The sequence below is a fragment of the Sinocyclocheilus grahami genome, unplaced genomic scaffold (genome assembly GCF_001515645.1).
Source record: "Sinocyclocheilus grahami isolate Dianchi unplaced genomic scaffold, SAMN03320097.WGS_v1.1 scaffold1149.1, whole genome shotgun sequence".
In the NCBI taxonomy this organism is placed as follows: Eukaryota; Metazoa; Chordata; class Actinopteri; order Cypriniformes; family Cyprinidae; genus Sinocyclocheilus; species Sinocyclocheilus grahami.
The window spans coordinates 298,398-310,885 of NW_015506328.1; the positions used below are offsets into that span (position 1 = coordinate 298,398).

At 34.8% G+C, this 12,488-nt stretch overlaps 1 pseudogene; it reads right to left on the minus strand.

Annotated features, from left to right (window-relative positions):
- Positions 1-5,148: 5,148 nt before the first annotated feature.
- Positions 5,149-12,488, minus strand: part of LOC107567341 (ryanodine receptor 3-like) — a 151,036-nt pseudogene continuing 143,696 nt past the window's right edge.

Consider the following 12,488-nt stretch of genomic DNA (forward strand, 5'->3'; position numbering starts at 1 on the left):
CACACACACACACACACTCTCTCACACACACACACACACGCACACGCACACAGACACTCACACACACACACACAGACACTCACACACACACACTCACTCTCTCTCTCACACACACACACACACTCACGCACACACTCATAGCACACACACACAGAGAGAGAGTTAAACAGAGCTGCAGAATAATGCAGAGGATATGAGGATATTAAGCTCCTGACGGATGGTAACACGATTACACACATTCTGTGCTTCACAATTAAACCTCAATTAAAGCTGTAATCTTGATTAATTGATGCTTTGATTAGATGCTGATCAAACGTTTTCTAGTGTTTCCTGCAGGCTGTAAGTGACACTTAAACCTTCATTAACCCACAGCAGCCTGAAGCAGATCCACAGCCTCAACGATCGGATGGGACTCAAACAGACGACCCACACACACAGAAAAACACACTGTACACTAAACACACCAGACCAGCGCCGACTGTTAGAGAGCATCATTCATTCAGTTCATTTAAACCAAAGCATTAAATACAGAACACAACACAGACTCTCTGAATCAGGATCCCTGTCTGGTTCTCCAGAAAATGTACAGAAAGTTTACCCACATACAAAGAAATGAAGGGTCTGTAATTTTAATGGTAGGTTTATTTTAACGTATAGAGACAGAATACCAATCAAAAAATCCAGAAAACACACATTATATAAAGGTTAGAGATTGATTTGCATTTGAGTGAGTGAAATAAGTATTTGATCCCCAAGCAAAACATGACTTAGTACTTGGTGCAGAAACCCTTGTTTGTAAGCACAGAGGTCAGACGTTTCTTGTAGCTGGTCACCGGGTTTGCACACATCTCATCCACTCCTCTTTACAGATCCTCTCTAAATCCTTAAGCTTTCTTGGCTGTCGTTTGGCAACTGGAAGTTTCCGCTCCCTCCACAGATTTTCTACAGGATTGAGGTCTGGAGACCGGCTCGGCCCCTCCATGAGCTTAATGTGCTTCTTCTTGAGCCACCTCTTTGTTGCCTTGGCGGTATGTTTCGGGTCGTTGTCGTGCTGGAAGACCCGTCCGTGACCCTTCTTCAGTGTTCTGGCTGAGGGAAGGAGGTTCTCGTCCATTTGCCCCTCAATGCGCTGAAGTCGTCCTGTACCCTTAGCAGAAAAACAGCCCCAAAGCGTAATGTTTCCAGCTCCGTGCTCGACTGTAGGGATGCTGTTCTCGGGGTCAGTCAGCATTTCTCTCTCTCCAAACACGGCGAGCGTCTCCTCTGACCACAGCACTTTCTCCCAAGCCTTCTCTGAATCATTTAGATGCTCTTTGGCAAACTTTAAACGGGCTGTGCTTGTGCCTTCTTGAGCAGGGTTGCAGTGCATTAGTAGAGCGTTACCAATGTTTTGCTTGCTGACTGTTTTTTGTTTTTGGTCTCTATCCGTCAAAATAAACCTACCATAAAAATTACAGACCCTTCATTTCTTTGTAAGTGGGCAAACTTATAAAATCAGCAGGGGATCAAATACATATTCCCCCCACTGTATACATAGGTGAAAAAAATATTGAGATGTTTTCAGAGATTCTATCTGGATTATCAGTGCTGTCACTGTTCACTCAAACGATTACAAATCATTTCAGAAATAGAATTAGATGAAAAACAGAAACACGTAAAACCTATCAATATATACATAAATATAAGATGAAAAATGTAAAAAAGTAATGTTGCATTGGCAACTAACTGAAATAAGTATAAACTAAAACTGAAATTAAAATAAAAGCTAAATAAATAAATTCTTTAATTGATTTTATTTTACTTGTAATTATTATTAAATTATTAGCTATACTTTTTTGCAATTATAATGAATAAAATAAAAATGAAAAAAGCACAAACTAAACTAAAATTACCATGAAAAATAAACAAGCAAACGAAATTAATAATAATAATAGAATGTTGCCTTGGCAAATAATTGAAATTCGCTTAAACTGAAAAACTAAAATTTTAATTAAAATTAAATAAAAGCTACATTAATTTGTTTTACTTGTATTTCTTATATTTTACTTGTAATTATAAGTTATCATTTTATTCATTATACTTAATTACTAATGAATAAATAACAATGACAAAAGCACATGCAATGTCTTAAAATAAAACAAACAAAAAAACTGAAAAGTAAACACTTGTTTAGTTCAGCTCAGATCATATTCATCCGGACTGCATATGAACTGTATTTAACGTCATCCGAGTCTCTTGTTCATGTTTTTGAGGACGAGGGCGTCACACTGGACTGGATTCTAAACAAAAGATGAATTTACACCAAAATACTGTAATGCAGCGGAAGTGTTTTCTCTTCTCTTCTGACGAGTCTGTTGCCTGTGTTTGTCTCTCTCCTCTCAGCAGCAGCCCAATGTGACATTCTGTTATTAGCAAACTCATCAGTTTAGCCTGGTGTGCTGAGAGACCTTTAAGAAGCAGCGGTCGATGAGACTCTGGAGACACTAGAGCCGTCTGTGTGTCTGAAGCCCCCTCAGCAAGACACTGCGGCTCAAGGCCTTTCAGTTCACGGCTGCAGATCTAGATAAACTCTGCAGCAGCTGATCTGTGCTGGACAACATCTACATACACAACCTGCATGCTGACCTACTGCTGACTAAACTGACCCCTAGCAGAAACATTATGCATTAAAAAAAAAAAAAGTATTATTCCTTTGGGAAAACAGCCCATTTTTATTGATTTCTTTATTCATTTATTTCATGCTCCCTAGAATGAGCTTCAAAAATGATTTCAGTGATAAAGTACTCTGGGTACCACACTGAATGAGTTAATAAATAATTATTAAATATACACATTCATTTCAAATACTACTACTAATTATATTCTTATATTCTATAGTCTGTCCGTCTAAAAATGAATGAAATCATAAAAAATGTCATATTAAAATAAATATTTAGTCAAAATAAAATGACCAAAAATGTATAAAATCATGAAAATGCAAACTTAAAGTTTCTAAAAAAATCTAGCAAATAAAACGTACAAAATTAAATTGTGTTGTCAAATCGATTAATCGTGATATTTATATTTATTCATATTTATATGATTTATATTATACATAAATGTGAATATATATTGCGTGCATTTGTGTGTATTTATATACACATCACGATCAATCGATTTGATAGCACTAGAATTAAATCATTAAAACGTCAAATAAAAAAATATTTTAACATCAAAATAAAACGCTCAAAATTGTAAAATAAAAAAACCCTTCTAAAATGAAATCAAATAAACGCCTGCAAAATAAAATAAAAAATGTAAAATTAAAATATTTTAAATCAAATTAAAACAAAATTAAATAAATCATTGAAATGTAAAATTAGAATAATTTCTAAAAAAAAAAAAAAAAAAAAAACGGATCATATAGAACGATTACTAAAAATGCATAAAATCATGAATGTAAAATTATTATTTTTTTAAAACATGAAAATAAAACACTTACTAAAAAAGAATTAAATCATAAAAATGACAGTCCTTCATGCTTTCTGTTTGTCTGTCTGTCTGTCTGTCCTTGAGCCTCTGCTCGGTGTCGATGGTGACGATCGTGTGGTCATCTGCAGTCACACTAAAGGTCACATAAAGCCAGAAGTGCATGGATTAAATAACACGTGTGTGTGTGTGTGTGTGTGTGAGTGTGTGTGTGTGTGTGTGTGTGTGTGTGTGAGTGTGTGTGTGTGTGAGCGTGAGTGTGGGTGGGAGTGTGTGTGTCTGTGTCTGTGTGAGTGTGAGTGTGAGTGTGTGTGTGTGTGTGTGTGAGAACACGGATTATTACAGCGTGATGGAGCATCACTGAACACGGCAGAGCTACAGGACAAACACCAGAACATCATCAGCATCAGATCCACACACTGCGGACTCCTCACCTGGACACTGCAGTGGCTCATGAGATGATGACATGCTAGAAATGATGGAAATATTATAAAAATGTCAAATTAAAATACACACACACACAAAAAAGAAAGAAAGTAAAACACTTACTGAAAATTAAATCATAAAATATACAATTTTAAAATAAAAACAATCAAAATAAAGTATATAACAAAAAAAAGTAAACTTAAAATAAATATTTTTATATAAAAACAATCAAAATAAAATACTAAAAATTAATTTATAAAAATGTAAAATTAAAATAAATATTTTTAAATAAAAACAGTAAAAAACACAAACAATCAAAATAAAATACTAAAAATTAATTTATAAAAATGTAAAATTAAAATAAATATTTTTAAATAAAAACAGTAAAAAACACAAACAATCAAAATAAAATACTAAAAATTAATTTATAAAAATGTAAAATTAAAATAAATATTTTTATATAAAAAAATCTAAATAAAACACTTACTAAAAATGTATTTATAAAAATAAAGCATATAATAAAAATTAAATCATAAAAATGTAAAATTAAAATAAATATATTTTTATATAAAAACAATCAAAATAAAACACCTATTAAAAATTTATGAAAGTTAGAATTAAAATAAATCAAATATACAAAACTTTTATCATAAAAAGTACAATTAAAATATTTTTTATAATTAAAATAATTTTTAAAATGACAAAGTACTAAAATTAAATAATAAAAACAAAATTACTACAATTTCTGAAAAACAATCAAAATAAAACTTAAAATTAATTAATTCATAAATGTAAGATTAAAAGAAATATAAAAAAATAAAAATATTAAAAATGTAAAATTAAAACAATGAAAACAAAATTAATAAAAAGTCATATACATATAAATAAAGCACTTAATGAAAAATAAATATTCTGTTTGTTTACCTGCATGTACAGTAATGCGTCCATTAACTGACATCAGAGAGCCGTAAACATGTGAATGTGATGCTAAATTATTGAAACTCAAAATCTCAAAGGGTTTGAGCTGACAGAAGTTTGTGAATCTCTGCTGTGAGGATCCGTGTTCGACGTTACAGCATCACAAGAGTCTGAGTTTGAGTTTACCTGTACATGCAAGATGCCGCTGGTCAGGTGAAGGAAGAAGCGGCTTTTCTAATAAACAAACGACTCAAAGCGTGTGTAAAGATGTCAAATGAGCCACTGCTTTGACAGAAGAGATTTATTGCATCAATCTTTATTTGTCCTTCAAAACAAAAGCACAAATCAGCAAAGCTACGACATACGAACGGCCAAACGAGAGCATTTCCATCTGAAACCAGGAGACTGAACACGGACAGACCTCCACGACATCGGGAGGGAACGCAGGTGTTGCATAGCTCAGATGTGATGGAGGTAAGGCACTTGACGAAGGTTTGAGTTCTCTACGGGCAAGCAGGCAGGGGATCCGAGGGAGTGTGAACACACGCACAAACACGCGTGCTTTTGGCATCATGCTGTCCAAACGCTTGTGCGTCACCCCAGAGTTTCTCAAGAAACACGAAAAAACCTTGTGCAATGGTTCTGGGCTCAAAGAAGGCAACGTGTCGAGCTGTTCTGTCTTTTGTTGAGGGACTGAAAAGGAAAAGAAAGGTTTGAAACCAAAGCAGACGGAGAGAGAGAGAGAGAGAGAGAGAGAGACAGACACACAGAGTCTCCACTGGATTGGCACTGGATTGGATCCGGAGGAAACGTGGCTCACTTCAGCCCAGCTGGTCTTCATTCTGCTTACGGAAACAGTCTCCAGCCGGGAAGAAATCCCAGCATCGCTCCTGGTACATCTTCCACACGTACGACTCCTACAGACACGGACACACACACACACGCGCGCACGCACACACGCACAGAGACACACAACACACACACTCACTCACTCATTCTCTCTCACACAAACACTCACACACATACACAAACACTCACTCACTCACACACACAAAGAGACACACAAACACACACACACACACACACACGTCATGCAACAATTGCCTGCTTCCATCAGGTGTGCATTAAACACTTAATCAAAATCAATTAAATCATAAAATGCAAAATTAAAATATTTCTAAAATAAAACCAATCAAATAAGTTATTTACAAAATGTATTAAATCATAAAAATTAAAAAAACAAACAAAAAAAAACAATACAAATAAAACAAAAACAAATTAAATAATAAAATGTAAAATTAAAATATATTTCTAAAAATAATAAAAATAAAACGCAAATGATTAAATCATAAAAAATGTAGAATTAAAATAATTGCTGAAAAACAATCAAAATAAATAAATTAATTAAATCATAAAATGCCAAACACTTAGTAAAAATTAATTAAATCATATATTTTTTTAATTTAAATAATTTCTAAAAAAACAATAAAAATAAAACAAAAACAAATTAAATCATAAAATTTAAATATTTCTAAAAATACTAAAATTAAAACGCAAATTATTAAATCATAATTTTTTTTTTACATTAAAATAATTTCTGAAAAACAATCAAAATAAATATTTTTGAAAACCAGTCAGATCACAAATAAATTAAATCATAAATAAATAAATAGTCATAAAATGCTAAATTAAAAGTAATTTTAAACATTTAAATTATTTTAAAATATAAACAAAATCAAACACTAATAATTTTTAATATAAAACTTATTTGTTTTAAAAAATAAAACACTTTATAAAAATGACTGCTTCAGATACATCATCCCGACACTGAACGCACATCTCAAGCACATCAAGATTTCATACAATTAGTGCTGTCAAGCGATTAATCGCATCCAAAATAAAAGTGTTTGTTTACATAATATATGTGTGTTTACTGTGTATATGTATTATGTATATATAAATACAAACAAACACATGCATGTATATATTTAAGAACAATATGTTGTGTTTATATATTAAATATATTTATGCATAATATAAGAATATAAATATATAACATAATATATGTGTGTTTACTGTGTATATGTATTATGTATATATAAATACAAACAAACACATGCATGTATATAAAAATATGTTATATGTTGTGTTTATATATTAAATATATTTATGCATAATATAAGAATATAAATATATAAATGTACATACATGTAAATATTTTTAAAATATATACTCTATGTGTGTGTATTTATATATACATAATTAATATAATAATTAATAACACTTTTGACAGCACTAATAATAATATATGATCATCTTCTCAGAACGCACCTGACCAGTGTGCTCGGTTTCATCCTTGTTGATCAGGTACATCAAGAAAAATCTGAAAAATCAACAGACATCCGCACTAAAACTATTACAAATTATTTTCGGTAACTGAAATAAAGTAATACAAAGTAAATATTAGATGAAAAACGGAAAATTTACTTAAATTGAAGTACTAAAAACGACAAACTCTGAAATAACTGAAATAAAAAAATAACACTTAAAAGTAGTACACACAAAAAAATAAAAATGTAAAACTATTAATAAATGATGGAGCGTAGCAATAGTTCTGGCAGGCCATGTTAGTCAAGCTCAGACACTCAGCTGATCCACGTCTACCTATAGGATCACGACACCAATCATAATTCCCTTCATAAGGTCCCTTCAGTCATTATTCAGCAGCTATCGCTTCGCTCAGGAACTAATCACCCACCTCCATCCCCAGCTCCTCCTCTCGTCCAGTCAGGACTTGGCAGTGAATATATCATTGAGTCAGACCACTGAATCATGTTGTTAAAATAATCACCTAGAACATTAATGGTATCTGCTACATTTATCATTGATGTTGGTTCTGTTCTGTTACCCTAGGGGGGGTATTCTGCTCTCCCTGCTCCTATCCATGCTAGGCTGCGTGGATGGGCAGAGAGTGTTTGCCCAGAACAGAACCAAGTTATATTGACGGAACTACAGTAGTATATAAATGAGCTGTAATAACTGCTGGTGTATCATGAGGCGACACTCACAGGTAGTTGGCGAGGTTGTGCTCTTGTAACGTGTGAGTCTCAAAGCCGTGTGGCGTCGTGTCGAAATAGTCGTTCCCGATTCCACAGATGAAGCATTTGGTCTGTGAGGAGAGAGAGAGCATGAGAGCGACTGACGGCACTGGTCTGAACACAGACGGACTGATGGATGTGTGAGTCTCTGTACCTCCATGTCCTCTTTGACCTGCTCCTGCTGGTCTCTCAGCTCTCCAAACGCATCGATGATCAGACCTGCACACAAATCACACCAGCTCATCCGTCAAACACTCCAGACCGAGCGTCTGGAAAACCGTGTAGTGCCTTTACAGACACAATAAATCTGATAAGATTCATTAAACTGTATGAAACACCTTACAATATGACCAATTACACATCAGGATCATCATTAGAGTAGGACTGATTTCAAACCCGGGATATCATTGATAACTAAAACTAGAACCATAAAATTTTTATTTTTATTTTTTTGTTACTTGGTAAAAGAAATACAAAAACAACAACAACTTAAACTTATTTTATTTCAGCTAGCTGTCAAAGCAACATCTCTCATTTAAGTTTAATAATGTACTAAAATAACTAAAAATGTATAAAAATTCAAATAAATAACTAAATAAAATAAAATAATGAATAACTATATATATATACTGTATATATATATATATATATATATATATATATACATACCTAAAACAAAAATAAAAAACATTTTGTCACCTGAAATAAAATAAACATTAATTGAAATAATAAAAAAAAAATCTTAAACTTATTTTATTTCAGCAAGTTGCCAAGGCAACATCTCTCAGTTAGTTGAACAATGTACTAAAATAACTAAAAAAAAAAACAAAAACAAAAAAAACTTATATATATATATATATATAACTAAAACAAAAATAAAAACATTTTTGTCACCTGAAATAAAATAAACATTAACTGAAATCAAATTAAATAATTTAAACATTTTATTTCAGCTAGTTGCCAAGGCAACATCTCTCATTTAGTTTAACAATGTACTGAAATAGCTAAAAATGAATTAAAAAATTATAAACTATATATATATATATATAGCTAAAAAACATTTGTCACCTAAAATAAAATAAACATTAACTGAAATCAAATGAAATATATATATATAAAAAAATCTTAAACTTATTTTATTTCAGCTAGTTGCCAAGGCAACATTTCTAATTTTTATGTAGTTTAACATGTATTAACATAAACTAAAAATAAAAATAGAGACATATTTAAAATGGCGCAAATCAAAAGATCCGTCTGACCTGAGTATGTATCAGTCTCTGCTTTCATCTTTCATCTTCATCATATTTCCATAACAAGATCAACAGCGCTTCAAACACACGCAATCTTTTCATCAAAACATTCAATTCTCTTCTCTGTCCCCCTCCACCACCTCTTTAACAGCTGATGATTTTGCTGCATTCTTCACAGACAAAACTAAAACCCCCAGCAGTCAGTTCTCAGCTCCACGCACACAGGAACTCAAACTAACCACATCCAACACTAAAACGCGTCTGACCTGAGTATGTATCAGTCTCTGCTTTCATCTTTCATCTTCATCATATTTCCATAACAAGATCAACAGCGCTTCAAACACACGCAATCTTTTCATCAAAACATTCAATTCTCTTCTCTGTCCCCCTCCACCACCTCTTTAACAGCTGATGATTTTGCTGCATTCTTCACAGACAAAACTAGAACCACCAGCAGTCAGTTCTCAGCTCCACGCACACAGGAACTCAAACTAACCACATCCAACACTAAAACACCCATCTCCTCCTTCTGCCCCCTCTCTGAGCCAGAAGTATCGAAACTTCTCTCCAGCCATCCTACAACCTGCCCTCTAGACCCAATCCCCTCACACCTTCTCCAAGCAATCTCTCCTACACTAAAATTAAAACGAATGAAAACTATGATGGGTCCCAGTGATGTGGTGTAAAAGGAGAAGAGGAGCGGTCCAAGAACTGAACCCTGAGGAACCCCAGTGACCAGTTGATGTGCTTTGGATACCCCCCTGCCCCAAGCCACCCTGAAAGGCCACCCTGAAAGACCACCAGCACTCACACACATCATCAACACAGGCATTTCCCAACGCATTTATATATATTTTTATTTTCATAGTGAAAACAACTGAAGTAGTTGTTTTCGACCAGGTATCATTATTTCTTTCACAGAATAACCAGCTGGACGTTAACCAATCAGGTTTCAGAAGCGGCCATTCAACTGAGTGATGTGGTGTAAAAGGAGAAGAGGAGCGGTCCAAGAACTGAACCCTGAGGAACCCCAGTGACCAGTTGATGTGCTTTGGATACCCCCCTGCCCCAAAGCCACCCTGAAAGACCACCAGCACTCACACACATCATCAACACAGGCATTTCCCAACGCATTTATATATATTTTTATTTTCATAGTGAAAACAACTGAAGTAGTTGTTTTCGACCAGGTATCATTATTTCTTTCACAGAATAACCAGCTGGACGTTAACCAATCAGGTTTCAGAAGCGGCCATTCAACTGAGACTGCACTACTGTCAGTCACTAAAGCCTTGTGGATTGCGAAAGCTGATTTCAAATCATCTGTTCTCATTCTGATGGATCTTTTGACACTGTGAATCATCAGATCCTCCTGTCTGCCCTCTCATCATGGGGCATCACAGGGTTTCCACTTCGCTGGTTTGAATACTATCTCACAGGTAGGTCTTTCAGGGTGGCTTGGGGAGGGAAGGTATCCAAATCACACCAACTGGCCACTGGGGTTCCTCAGGGTTCAGTTCTTGGACCGCTCCTCTTCTCCGTTTACACCACATCACTGGGACCCATCGTAGTTTTCATTCATTTTATTTCATTTTAAATAACATTTTAAAGGTCCCATGGCATGAAAATTTCACTTTATGAGGTTTTTTAACATTAATATGAGTTCCCCTAGCCTGCCTATGGTCCCCCAGTGGCTAGAAATGGCGATAGGTGTAAACCGAGCCCTAAGTATCCTGCTTTGCCTTTGAGAAAATGAAAGCTCAGATGGCCCAATCTGGAATCTTCCCTTTATGTCGTCATACGGGGAAAGGTTACCTCCCCTTTCTCTGCTTTGCCCGCCCAGAGAATTTGGCCCGCCCATGAGAAAATGAGCTACTACCGTGCGAGGCGAGCGCAATATTTTTTTTTCCTCGAGAGACATCATGGCTTGCAAACGAGTGAAGCATGGCAGTTGCCCCGCCTCTCTCCTCCTCATTAGCATTTAAAGCTACAGACACAGAAATGGCACGTCCTAAGGAAAGCTCATTGTGGGACTGGCTCGTAGTGGCTGAAATTTTGCACCAAGGCTGAAATCGGGAAAGAGACTTCAGATACAGTACTAGGGACCACTTAGGCCTATATAAAAGCATCTAAAAAGCAGCATGCCATGGGACCTTTAAATAACATTTTAGTTATTTTAGTACTTCAAATTAAACTTTTTTTTGAGAAGTAATGAAAATCTTTTTTAATGGTTTTAATTTTAGCTTTAGTAAACTATAATCACTCTGCATGACACGCATTAAAGCCCAGTATATAAACGGACACACATATATCCTGCGGTACCTTGTATGATGGCCAGCAGGATCACAATGACGAAGAAGAAGAAGGTGATGTCGAACAGGATCCGGTAGAGCTCGTACGGGTCGCCTGCAGGGTCCTCGATCTCATCACCGATCCCGCCGCCAGCTCGGACACCCACGTACATGTGGAACAGATAACACTGACACACACACACACACACACACACACACACACACACACACACACACACACAAGTGAACACACACACTCACAGTTTCTCTGTGATTCTATTATATGTAGGGCTGTCAAGTAATTAAGATTTTTTAATATAATTAATTATATGATGTCAATTGCACATCAGTTTGGTCTGAGAAATTCCCCTCAAAAGATCATTTAAAGTCATTATTGTGTTAAATGAGAAAAGCATTGAAAAGACGTTACAAAAAAGTGCCAGTAGGTGGCAGCAAGTCACTGTCTTAATGAGGGAGTCATTGAATCTTTCATTCAACCTATTCGTTCAAATGGCTGATTCATTCAGAAATGAATCAAGTGACTGCCTTTATGAATGAGTCACTGAATCATTTGTTCAAAATCGTGGATTCATTTTGTAACGATTCATCGCCGTGTGTTGATCAGACTCATCAGTTCTGCTGTGACTTTAAATGCACCTATTTTCATTTGTGAAACTGAGCAAAATAGGCCACATTGAAGTTTGAGAATTAACACAATATGAACTTCTTGATTATTGAACTGTTGTATAAATCAATGGTGCAGATATTGGGGAGAAACAGCGCTCTTGCTGGTGTGATATTTCTGAACTATATCATATGATATAAATATAAGAGGGTGATTTATTTTTTGCCTCATATTTTGAATTTTAGGCTCATATCACTGCATTCTAATAGACTCCACACGCAGTCAGCCGTCCTGCATCATGATCATCAGACACGGCATCAGTGGAAGATGATGGACAGGTCTGGACGGGCGGCTGCGTTAAATGCCTTAATCATATTAACAGCCCTAACTATATGGCATGAATCCGTCACTC